Genomic DNA, 11,100 nt, shown 5'->3' with positions numbered 1-11,100 from the left:
TAAACACTTGTTTTAAGACAGTGGTACTGGGAGAATTTGTTACACAGCAATAGATAACTATTACAGTTAAACTCACTCTTATTTCTTGGAACCTATAAAGAAACGCATGAGTCAGGGCTCTCTAGAGAAACAGACCCAAAGGGGACTCATCAGACTGGCTTATACAATTAGAAGCCAGATAGTCCGACAATGGGCATCTGCTGACTTGAGACCTGGAGGAACCAGTAACTGGCTCAGTCTAAGAAGCTGGAGCCTCAGAAGAAAAGGAACAAATGATACAGCTCCAATTCTAGATTGAAGGTCTGGAAACTCCCTGGAGAACTGCTGGTCGGAGTAAAAGAGCTGGAGTTCAATATCCTCAGGGGATCTCAGCCATAATGGAAGCACTCACTCAAGAAGAAAGGAGTTTGTGTCTGTGTTGGCTTGCTCCTCCTTCGAGCTTTTCTTCCATTCAGGCTCCTAGCCTATTGGATGGTGCCACCCACATTCAAGGCAGGTCTCCCCCCTCAGTTTGCTGTCTCATATGCCCATTATCTCTGGAAACACTGTCATAGACATAACAAGAAGTCTCTGAATCTTAGGCATCTTTTAATCTGATCAAGTGACAATCAGATTAACTATCACAAAACCCAAAACTTTTTTTTAAAAAACAAAAATTGGGGGGGGGGTTCAAGATGGCAGACTAGAGGGTGGCTGCATTTCATGTTGCTCTAGGACTCAGGACTCAAAAAAGGAGATATTGAGAGACTTGGGACCAACTCAAAGCAGCCGGGTGAGTCTCTCCCGTTGGGGAGGCGTCCCAGATGGGGCGATAGTCCCGGAACGCAGGGAACTTTGTGAAGTAGAGCTGCCCGGCGAGACATCCCTCCCCCCCGCTGGAGCAGTGAACTCGGACAACTGGGAGCATCGTAGAGGAGGCCGCTCAGCACAGCGCTGGGACTCAGAGCAACCACGGGGGCTCCGGGCGGCTGCCCAGAGGAGGAGCGGCGCGGCTAGCTGTTTGGACTCAGAGCGACCACTCCTGAACACTGGGGCCTGCCCAGAGGAGGAGGAGGAGGAGCAGCACAGCTAGGCGCTTGGACTGGGAGAAACTGCACCAGAGCTACAGGTGGTTGCCAGAGGAGGAGCTGCTCAGTGAGCTGTTTGGACTCAGAGCAACCACTCCTGAACACCGGGGCCTGCCCGAAAGAAGAGGTGGAGGAGCGTGGTCGCTTGGATTTGGAGTGACTATACCAGAGCTACGGGTGGTTGCCAGAAGAGGAGCTGCGTGGCGAGCTGTCTGGACTCAAAGCGACTGTTCCTGAACACCGGGTCCTGCCTGGAGGAGGAGGAGGAGGAGGAGGAGGAGGAGGAGTGCGGTGGGTCGCTTGAACTCGCAGTGACTGCGTTGGAGCTCCAGGTGGCTGCTAAGAGGAGGAGGCGAGTGGTGAGTTGTTTGGACTCAAAGTGACCACTCCTGAACACCGGGGGGCTGCCCGGAGGAGGCGTCCAGCGGGTCACGAGGACTCAGAGCGACTCAGAGTGACTGCTCCTAAACACCTGGGGCGGGGCTAACTGGAGGAGGAGGAGGAACGGGGCGGGTCACTTGGACTCAGAGTGACTGCCCAGGGCTACGGGCGGTTGGCGGGAGGAGGAGGTAGGCAATGAGTTGCTTGGACTCCTGGTGACCGCACCGGAACACCGGGCGGCTGTCTGGAGGAAGAGGCGTGTGGCGGGTCACTGGGACTTGGAGCAATTGTACGGGGCTCCAGGTGGCTGCTCAGAGGAGGGGCCGCATAGCCAGGCAATTAGGTGCACAGCAGGGTCCCAGGACCTAGCAGGCTTCTTGGTGGAAGAGCTGCACAGAGACACACCTAGGGGCAGAGCGAAGGTTCCAGGACTGCGGGCAGATTCTCTGAGGCAAGGCAGCCTAAGTCCACTCACTGCGAAGGGTGAGGCTCCCAGGCCCAGGAGGTAGGTCTGGGCACCTGGGAACGTTGCAGAGGAAGGCAGCCCAGTCCAGGCGGTAGCTGTAGATTGAGGGGAACCTCTAGGAGGGGAACTGACCAGTGAGACCTCCCCACCAGATGAGTCTTCCCTGCCGGGTGAGGCTTCCCCACAAGGACGGTAAAACCAGAGACACAGGCCCAAACAGGCCTTGCCTCAACCCGCAGCCTAGTTCCCCTTTGGATGACCATTGGTCAACAAGTGGAGGCACCTCTGCCCACTAGCAGGGAATATACCCCACCTGAAGGCCACCACCCCTAGAGAGGCAGCTTCCTTGTGGAGCACCGCATTATCAACTTCTTCCAAGACTTCAGCCTACTGAAGGCTAAGAGGGGATATATATAGAAATCTTCAGGGATATTGTAAGTCAACAGAGGAAATCTGCAATATCACAGCGGTCCACTGATACCTGAACAATATGAGAAAACAAGGAAAGAAAATGCTGCAAACAAATCTAGTTGTTACATCAATAAAACCCAATGACAGCATGGCAGAAGAAATGACAGAAAAGGAGTTCAGAATGTACATAATTAAAATGATCAGGGAAGCAAACGATGAGATGAAAGAGCAAATACAGGCACTGAATGATGAGATGAAAGACCAAATGCAGGCATTAAATGATTGCACCAATAAACAGTTAAAAGAGCAAATACAGAAAGCAAAAGATCATTTCAATAAAGAGTTAGAGATATTGAAAAAAAAAAAACAAAACAGAAATCCTTGAAATGAAGGAAACAATAAACCAAATTAAGAACTCCATAGAAAGCATATCCAGTAGGATAGAACACCTGGAAGACAGAACCTCAGACATTGAAGACAAAATATTTAACCTTGAAAACAAAGTTGAACAAACAGAGAAGATGGTAAGAAATCATGAACATGAACAGAATCTACAAGAACTATGGGATATCATGAAAAGGCCAAATTTAAGAATTATTGGGATTGAGGAAGGCTTAGAGAAACAAACCAAAGGAGTGAACAATTTATTCAATGAAATAATATCAGAAAATTTCCCAAATATGAAGAATGAAATGGAAAATCAAGAAGGACATTTCATACTGCTTAAGGCAAGCATAAGTCAGCAAGCTATAACAATCATAAACATCTATGCCCCAAACAGTGGCTCATCCATGTATGTCAAACAAATCCTTCTCAATTTCAGAAACCAAATAGACCATAACACAATAATACTAGGTGATTTTAACACACCTCTCTCACCACTGGACACATCTTCCAAACAAAAATTGAACAAAGAAACCATAGATATCAATAACACAATCAATAATTTAAACTTAATGGACATTTATAGAATATACCATCTAACCAAGAGCGAATACACTTTCTTCTCAGCAGCACATGGATCCTTCTCTAAAATAGACCATATATTATGCCACAAAGCTAATGTTAGCAAATACAAGAAGATAGAGACACTACCTTGTATTCTATCAGATCATAATGGATTGAAGTTAGAAATAAATGAAAGAGTAAAAAACAGAAACTATTCCAACACCTGGAGTTAAACAATGTGCTATTATATGATGAATGGATAACAGAAGATATTAGGAAGGAAATTAAAAAATTCTTAGAGGTAAATGAGAACAAAGAAACATCATATCAAAATCTCTGGGACACTCTGAAAGCAGTACATAGAGGGAAATTTATTTCATGGAGCGCATTTCATAAAAGAAGTAAAACTCAACAAATAAACGACCTAACACTACAGCTCAAAGCCCTAGAAAAAGAAGAACAGACCAACACCAAAAGTAGTAGAAGACAGGAAATAGTTAAACTCAGAGCTGAAATCAACGAAATTGAAACAAAAGAAACAATACAAAAAATTGACAAAATAAATAGTTGGTTCTTGAAAAAATAAACAAAATTGATAAAACCTTTAGTCACACTAACAATGAGAAGACAAGAGAAAACCCAAATCACTAAAATTCGGAATGAACAAGGAAATATCACAACAGACACGATTGAAATACAAAACATAATTAGAAGCTATTTTGAAAATCTACACTCCAACAAAATAGAAAATTTCGAAGACATCAACAGGTTTCTAGAGACATACGAATTGCCTAAACTGAACGAGGAGTACATATACAATTTAAATAGACTAATTTCAAGTAATGAAATAGAAGAGGTCATCAAAAGCCTACCAACAAAGAAAAGTCCGGGACCAAATGGGTTCTCAGCCGAGTTCTACAAAACCTTTAAAGAAGAGCTCATTCCAATACTTCTCAAAGTATTCCATAAAATAGAAGAGGAGGGAACCCTCCCAAACTCATTCTATGAAGCCAATATTACACTGATACGTAAACCAGACAGAGACACATCGAGGAAAGAAAATTTCAGACCAATATCCTTAATGAACATCGACGCAAAAATTCTCAACAAAATTTTAGCAAATCGCATACAAAAACATATTAAAAGATAGTGCACCATGATCAAGTGGGTTTCATCCCAGGGATGCAAGGTTGGTTCAACATCAGGAAATCAATAAATGTAATTCACCATATCAATAGACTTAAAGTCAAGAATCACATGATTATTTCAATAGATGCAGAAAAAGCATTTGATAAAATACAGCATCCCTTCATGCTCAAAACACTAGAAAAAATAGGGATAGCGGGAACTTTCCTTAACATTGTAAAGGCCATTTATGCTAAGCCCATGGCTAATATCATTCTAAATGGTGAAAAACTGAAAGCATTCCCCCTAAAAACTGGAACAAGGAAGAGATGCCCTCTTTCACCAATTCTATTCAACATCGGTCTTGAGACTCTAGCCAGAGCAATTAGACAGACCAAAGAAATTAAAGGGATATAAATAGGAAAAGAAGAACTCAAACTATCCCTATTTGCTGATGATATGATTCTATACTTAGAGGAACCAGGAAATTCCACCAGAAAACTTTTAGAACTCATAAGTGAATTCAGTAAAGTAGTGGGATATAAGATCAATGCACATAAATCTAATGCATTTTTATACATAAGTGATGAATCTTTGGAAATATCAGGAAAACTACCCCATTCACAATAGCCGCGAAAAAAATAAAATACTTGGGAATCAATCTCACAAAAGAGGTGAAAGACCTCTACAATGAGAACTACAGTACACTAAAGACAGAAATTAAAGAAAACTTTAGAAGATGGAAAGATCTCCCATGTTCTTGGATAGGAAGAATTAATATTGTCAAAATGGCCATACTACCTAAAGTGCTATACAGATTCAATGCAATTCCAATTAAAATCCCAATGACGTACCTTACAGAAATAGAGCAAGCAATTATGAAATTCATCTGGAAGAATAAGAAACCCAGAATAGCTAAAGCAATCCTTAGCAGGAAGAGTGAAACAGGGGGTATCGCAATACCACATCTTCAACTCTACTACAAAGCAATAGTAACAAAAACGGCATGGTATTGGTATCAAAATAGACAGGTAGATCAATGGTACAGAATAGAGCACACGGACACAAACCCAAATAAATACAATTTTCTTATACTAGACAAAGGGGCCAAAAATATGCAATGGAGAAAAGATAGCCTCTTCAACAAATGGTGCTGGGAGAATTGGAAATCCATATGCAACAGAATGAAACTAAACCCATATCTCTCACCATTCACGAAACTAAATTCAAAATGGATTAAAGACCTCGGAATCAGACCAGAGACCCTGCAAATTATAGAAAAAAAAGTAGGTCCAGATCTTCAACATGTCTGCTTAGGACCAGACTTCCTTAACAGGACTCCCATAGCACAAGAAATAAAAGCAAGAATCAATAACTGGGATAGATTCAAACTAAAAAGCTTTCTCTCCGCAAAGGATACTATCAGCAATGCAAAGAAAGAGCCTACAGAGTGGGAGAAAATCTTTGCCAATCATACTTCAGATAGAGCACTAATCTCCAGAATCTATAAAGAACTCAAAAAACCCTACACAAAGAATGCAGATAATCCAATCGACAAATGGGTTAAGGAAATGAATAGACACTTCACAGAAGAAGATCTACAAGCAATCAACAAACATGGAAAAATGTTCAACATCTCTAGTAATAAGAAATGCAAATCAAAACCACCCTAAGATTCCATCTCACCCCAATTAGAATGGCGATTATCAAGAATACAAGCAACAACAGGTGTTGGCGAGGATGTGGGGAGAAAGGTACACTCATACATTGCTGGTGGGGCTGCATATTAGTGCAGCTACTCTGGAAAGCAGTGTGGAGATTCCTTAGAAAACTTGGAATGGAACCACCATTTGACCCAGCTATCCCACTCCTTGGCCTATATCCAAAGGACTTAAAATCAGCATACTACAGAGATACAGCCACATCAATGTTCATAGCTGCTCAATTCACAATAGCCAGATTGTGGAACCAACCTAGGTGTCCTTCAATTGATGAATGGATAAAGAAACTGTGGTATATGTATACAATGGAATATTACTCAGCCATAAAGAATGATAAAATTATGGCATTTGCAGGCAAATGGATGAAATTGGAGAATATCATGCTAAGTGAGATAAACCAATCTCAAAAAACCAAAGGTCGAATGATATCGCTAATAAGTGGATGAGGACACATAATTGGGGGAGGGAGGGGTTAGTGTTAGGGTTAGAGTTAGTGTTAGGGACGGGGGCAAGAATGGAGGAAGGAAGGTCTGTATAGAGGGAAAAGAGGGGTGGGAGGGGTGGGGGGAAGGGAAAAATAACAGAATGAATCAAACAACAATACCCTATGTAAATTTATGATTACACAAATGGTATGCCTTTATGCCATGTACAAACAGAGAAACAACATGTATCCCATTTGTTTACAATTAAAAAAAAAGAACAAAAATTGGGGTTCCTAATAAAAACTATGACCCAATCATTTTCTCATAAATTTATAGAGGAATTTTGCATGCTTTTAAAAGATAGGACTAAGTTCAGACAATAAATAATACTTACTAAGACATTCCCAGGATTGTTTCTCAAATGGCCTTATCATGTTTACAACATCAAAATGTGACATGTTTGGACCTTGTCAACATGTTTTCCAAATATTCATTTTATTTGTTCATTTGGTGGAGTATGCTACATCAACAGCCCTTTAAAAAAAATTTTTTTTTTAAATTTTGAGACAGGATCTCACTGAGTTTCTTAGAGCCTCACTAAGTTGCTGAGGCTGGCCTGGAAGTTGCCATCCTCCATATCCTCCTTGTCAGCATTTAGTATTGTCGTGTTTTAGAGTTTGACCAGTCTAATTAGTGTAGTAGCATCTCATTTTTTAAAATATATTTTTTTATGCATGAGTAGATTCTTTTTGAAAAGATAAAATAAGAAATAACTTTAAAAACTTACGGTTAAATTTATTTTTAAGAGTTATTTAGCCAGGGGTGGTGGCTCATGCCTATAATCCCAGTGGCTTAGGAGTCTGAGACAGGAGGGCAACAAGTTTGTGGCCAGCCTCAGCAACTCGGTGAGGCCCTAGGAAATTTAGCAAGACTCTGTCTAAAAATTTAAAAAATAAAATACAAAGGGCTGGAGATGTATCTCAGTGGTAAATTACCCTGAGTTAAATTCCCATTACAGGCCCCCAATAAAAATAAATATATAAAAAGGGCTGGGGATGTAGCTCAGTGGTAAAATGTCCCTGGGTTACAGGCCCTGTAAACCCTCCCCCGCAAAAAAAGAATTATTCTTTTAATTAGGAAGTCCTATAAAAATTATGTACAAAGTAATTCAGATTTTTCTCAAAATATTTGTGTATTTTTGACCTTTTGCACTGGTATTTTTTTTTTGTACTGGTATTTATATATCTAAAGGTTGTCATACTACATTAATTGTATATAATACATACAATTGATGTTCCTGAATCAAAGAAAGTGAAAGCTTTGGGATCAAATCCACTTCTTAAAGTAAGTGGATATGTGGCTTGTGGTGTGTGTGTGTGTGTGTGTGTGTGTGTGTGTGTGTGTGTGTGTGCATGTGCATGCGTGTTGGAGATCAAAACCAGGACCTGGCACATGTTAAACATGTGCCTTACCATTCAGTTACATCCCAGCCACAAAACTGGGTGTGATGGCTAATTTTGTGTGTCAACTTGACTGGGAAATGGGGTGCTCAGACTCTGTCAAGCATTATACTGGTGTGACTGTGAGGGTGTTTCTGGATGAGATTAACAGTTGAATCATTTGGTAAAATGAGTGAAGCACCCCATGTGACTGGCCTTATTCAGTCAATGAAGGCCTGGTGCTGGGGTATAGCTCAGTGGTGGAGCACATATTTTATTTTAGCACGGGCTAGGACCTGGGATTGACTCTCAGCAACACACACATACACATACAACCAATGAATGCTTGAATCAAGCAAAAAATCTGAGTAAGAATTCCCTCTGTCTGCCTGTCTTTGAGCTGAGACATGTGTCTTCTGCTGCTGAAGTCAAACTTGGACTCAGAATGGAATGATACCATTGGCTTTCTAGCTTGCTAACTCAAGATCTTGGGATTTCTCAGTCTTCATAATCACATGAGCAAATTCCTTATAATACATTTGGTGGGTGGGTGTTGCTGAATCAAGTGTAAGGTTTTCTGGAAAACTCAAAAATAACATTATTATCTTTGATGACTTGAGCGGGCCAGTTCAAGGGCAGACTGCCTAGATTGGCCTTGCAACCCGCCTGTTAGTTCATTCCCTTCTTGAAAAGTGCACAAGATTCAACATGGCTTCTCAACATTCCACCTTTCCACCTCTTTTTTTTTTTTTTTTTAATAAATTCACCTTTTTTTTTTTTAATAAATTCACCTTTTAGGGGCTGGGGAGATAGCTCAGTCGGTAGAGTGCTTGCCTTGTAAGCACAAGGCCCTGGGTTCATTCCCCAGCACCGCAAAAAATAAAAAAATTAAAAACATAAATAAATTCACCTTTTAAAGATTTTTTTTTTTTAACTTGACATTCACCTATTGACTCTTCCTCATATGAATAAATCTGTTTGCATATAATTTACTGCCTCCATGTTATTCTTTGACATGAGTGAGTATATATAAAAAGAAGGTGCCAAAAGGCTGAACCTGGAGCTTTCCTTTTTTTTTTTTTTTGGTACTGGGAATTGAATCCAGCGACACTTTACCACTGAGCTACATCCCCAACCCTGTCTCACTAACTTGCCAAGGCTGGCCTTGAATTTGCAATCCTCTTGCCTCAACCACCCAAGTTGTTGGGATTACAGACGTGTGCCACCATGCCCAACCTTCAATGCTTTCTATCTGTACACATAATAAATATTTGTCTCCACTTTTTTTAGATGTTTATGAACCTTTATTTTATTATTTATTTGTGAGATGTTGATGAACCTTTATTTTATTACTTATTTGTGAGAATCGAACCCAGTGCCTCACACATGCTAGGCAAGTGCCCTACCACTGAGCCACAACCCCAGCTCCTGTCTCTACTTCTTAATGTAGAAGACCAGAGAATAACTTGTATTGTTCTCCATCTTACTTTTTTTTTTTAACTAAAGAATATATCCATGCAAGAATATTTATCAATGAATTTTGGAAATGGACTTGCTGGATTAAAGAGTATGTATTTTTGCAACATTGATGATGATTTTTTTTTTTTTTTTTTTTTTTTTTTTTTTGTTTGCAGTGCTGGGGATCGAACTCAGGGTCTTGTGCTTGAGAGGCAAGCACTCTACCGACTGAGCTATCTCCCCAACCCTTGATGATGATTCTTAATCATCACTCATAACAGTTGAGCATCAGTTTGCATTTCTACAAACCAATTGTGATCAAACTTTTGGATTATTATTATTTTTTTTGGGGGGGGGGGATTGAACCCAGGGGTGCTTTACCTCTGAGCCACATCCCCAGTCCTTTTTATTTTGTGACAGGGTCTCAAGAAATTGCTTAGGGCCTCACTAAGTTGTTGAGGCTGGCTTTGAATTTGTGATACTCCTGCCTGGGTCACCTCAGCTGCTGGGATTACAGGCATGCGCCACTACTCCTGGCTCAAACTTTTGAATTTTAAATAATTGAAAATGTAGAAAATAGTATTTTATTTTTTTTGGTACTGGTGGGATTGAACCCAGGGACTCTTTTCCACGGAGCTACATTCATGTCCCTTTTTATTTTGATTCAGGGTCTTACCAAGTTGCTTAGGACATTGATAAATTGCTGAGGTTGCCTTTGAATTTCCCATTTCCCTGTCTCAGCCTCACCTTGGGATTACAGGTCTGTACCACCACGCCTGGTTTAAGAGAGTATGTACCCTTTTTAAAAATAAGTGCTATGAAAACATATGAATATGCTGTGTAAAAGAAGCCTGGTAATTCAGGGGAGAGAGAGAAGGGAAGCAACGTCAGGAGTAGAGTCCTTTACTAGGCTGAAGGAATGGGATCCACCTCATCAGTGATTCAGTTAAAAGGTGTAGATGCAGGGGGGTTTTGGTATATGTTTGGGGAGCTGAATCAAGTGCAAGTCTCTTCTGATTGCTTTTCAGGTGAAATAAGATTACAGGTCAGTTGAGTGAGGATTGGGGTAGATGTTTTGAAAATTGGAGAGAATAGATAAGAATTGCTTTTCTTGGAAGGGGAGAGGAACCTGCCCAGGGAAATACAGGACTGTTGGGCGGCACTGAGGCCCCCTTGAAGATTACAACACTAAACTTAAAGTGAACTTTGGTGGGGGCCCATGCCTATGATCTCAGAGACTGGGAACACTCAGGCAGGAGGTGGAAAGTTCCAGGTCAGCCTCAGAAATTTAGTGAGACCCTGTCTCAAAATAAAAAATTAAAAGGAAGAGCACCCCTCGGTTTAATTCCCCTCTACCAATGAATGAATGAATAAATGAATGAATAAAATAAAATGAACTGTGAAGGACAAGGAACTGCCATGGATGAGAAAAGTCACTGTTTTAGGGAGAACTGAATAAAAGCAAAATTAAAACCATTTATTGAGTATTCATTTAACAAATATAAGGATCTCTTGTGAAGATCATGAGCATATTCCAGTCTGTTGTTCACACAAGCTGGTTAAGTAAGGCATTCACTGGGCAAACAAAAGCATAAAAAGTCCCTGTTGGACTCTCTAAATAAATTATTCCGAAATTTGAGGTGCAGTGGGGAAGAGTTT

Source organism: Sciurus vulgaris (genome assembly GCF_902686455.1).
Source record: "Sciurus vulgaris genome assembly, chromosome: 15".
Lineage (NCBI taxonomy): Eukaryota > Metazoa > Chordata > Mammalia > Rodentia > Sciuridae > Sciurus > Sciurus vulgaris.
Note: the sequence above shows the minus strand (reverse complement) of the source record.